Below are 2,650 nucleotides of genomic sequence, written 5' to 3' on the forward strand. Positions count from 1 at the left end.
TGCAGATAAGTAAAAAATCCAAGCATCAAATCAATTCAGTATGCAAAAGTTGGTACATTGTAATACAAGAACCACAAAGAATCAAGGCAATACAATCCCACCAAAAATTATAAATACATCAGAAATGATCAAAAAGATTGAATCTATACTCAAAAAGAAAATCAAAGAAGGAATGAAAGGTCACAGATAATACCATACACGGTGGTAGTGAGTGACTTCCTCACCCCACACTCATCAATTAACAGGTCATCCCAACAAAAAATAAACAGAGATGCATCTGGATTAAATGAGGTCATAGAACAAATGGACCTAACAGATATATACAGGGCATTCCATCCAAATGCTGCAGAATACACATTCTTTTCAACAGCATATGGAACAGTCCTAAAGTAGACCATATATTAGGACACAAATCAAATCTTAACAAATACAGAAATATTGAAATAATTCCTTTCACTCTATCTGATTACAATGGGATCAAACTACAAATCAATAGCAAGAAAAGCTATAGAGCATACACAAAATCATGGAAACTAAACAATACACTACTAAATGATGAATGGGTCAATGAAGAAATCAAGAAGGAAATTTAAAAAATTCATACAGTCAAATGATAATGATAGCACAACATACCAAAACCTTTGGGACACACTGAAGGCAGTCCTAAGAGGTAAATTTATAGCTTTAAGTGCCTGTATTAAAAAATTAGAAAGGCAGAGTCAGGTGTGGAAACTAGCCTGAGCGGCGGCGGTGGCAGCGGCGGAGCGGCAGCGGCTGGAGCGCAGTGGCGCCGGGAGCAGTAACCCAAGGGTGCGCGGGAGGACGCTGGCTGCGGGGACCCGGTGACAGCGTGAGAGGTACTACTTTGTAACCAGTTTGCATCATGCGTGAATATAAGCTAGTTGTCCTTGGCTCAGGAGGTGTTGGGAAGTCAGCACTGACTGTACAGTTTGTTCAAGGAATTTTTGTTGAAAAATATGATCCTACAATAGAAGATTCTTACAGAAAGCAAGTTGAAGTAGATGCACAACAATGTATGCTTGAAATCTTGGATACTGCAGGAACGGAGCAGTTCACAGCGATGAGAGATTTGTACATGAAAAATGGACAAGGCTTTGCTTTAGTCTACTCCATCACAGCACAGTCCACATTTAATGACTTACAAGATCTGAGAGAACAGATACTTCGAGTTAAAGACACCGATGATGTTCCAATGATTCTGGTTGGTAATAAATGTGACTTGGAAGATGAAAGAGTTGTAGGAAAGGAACAAGGCCAGAATCTAGCAAGACAGTGGAACAACTGTGCATTCTTAGAATCTTCTGCAAAATCAAAAATAAATGTTAATGAGATCTTTTATGACCTAGTGCGGCAAATTAACAGAAAAAACTCCAGTGCCTGAGAAGGCTCGCAAAAAGTCATCATGTCAGCTGCTTTAATATAGAAATTCATTGTAGCTCTGAGCCAGGTCTGCAGAACTGTTGCCCAATTCAACGGTGCCAGCATTCCAACTTTGTTAACCTACCAACATCTTAAATGGACTTTCCTGTGGTGGTACCTTTAAGAGGCGGATGAAAGCTACTATATCAGTTTGCACATTCTAATCACTTTCCAGTATCACAAGAGAGATTTTTACTTATATAATAGCCCTAGAGTATGCAGCTGGTAAAACCAGAGGCTACATCCAGTATTGCTGCTAAGAGACATTCTTCATCCACCAATGTTGTACATGTATGAAAATGGTGTACTGTATACTTTAACACACCCCATACTTTGTATTGGAGAGTACAATATGTAAATCCTAAAAGCACCACTATTTTAGCATAATAAAAGAAAGTCCAAAGAGCTCCTATATAGACTACTCCAGATAACTTCGCTTCTTTGATACTTGTAGCTTATTGTAAGTTTTTTTTAAAAAAAAATTCAAGGTCATTATCATTGTATTGTACAAAATAAGCGCTTTGATTAACACAGCTATATAGTTTTTTTAATTTTTCAAAAACCTGTGGAGACAGTGATTTTGTCTTTAAAATACGATAGTCCTTTCAGTAAAATGTCTTAGATTAAAGACATTGCCTTTAATATCTGTTGGGAAGGAAATGTCCAGACTTTTCAAATCTCCTTATTATATATTTCCTTTTTTGTTTACAATAGGGAACAATGTTTATAGTTGTGTGTACAGTGGGGGTCTACAACAAGAAGTGTATATTTTCAAACAATTTTTTAATGATTTAACAATTTTTATAAATCATTTTCAGGCTTCTGCAGCTGTAGATTCTCACTGTGAATCCATTGCTTGCTCATGCATAAGTGTATTGCAATACCAAATATACAGGTTTAGTATTTTTGCCTGTTAGTGATTGTTTCACATGTGTAACGTTTTGGTTGAGATGTTAAATGGTGGACGAGTACTGTGGATGTGAATGTGGGAAGTAATTTTAATCATGTGTGTAATTGGTCACAAGGCCTAATTTGCAGTAATTATTGCTGTTTTATTTAACAATGCCTTGTTGCTTCGTATGCATTAATGTTTGGATGTAAAGATTGTGTGTCTATCCAACAGGGAGCCACATATCTAAATTGACCAACCTGATGTTACAACTACTTTGAGGTGGCCAAATGTAAACTAAAAGCCTTAATCAAAGTGGTG

General features: G+C 36.9%; 1 pseudogene; it reads left to right on the forward strand.

Annotated features, from left to right (window-relative positions):
• The first annotated feature begins 817 nt into the window (after positions 1-817).
• On the forward strand, positions 818-2,349 carry LOC123461569 (annotated as a pseudogene).
• The last annotated feature ends 301 nt before the right edge of the window (positions 2,350-2,650 follow it).

Source organism: Jaculus jaculus, chromosome 6 (assembly GCF_020740685.1).
Source record: "Jaculus jaculus isolate mJacJac1 chromosome 6, mJacJac1.mat.Y.cur, whole genome shotgun sequence".
In the NCBI taxonomy this organism is placed as follows: domain Eukaryota; kingdom Metazoa; phylum Chordata; class Mammalia; order Rodentia; family Dipodidae; genus Jaculus; species Jaculus jaculus.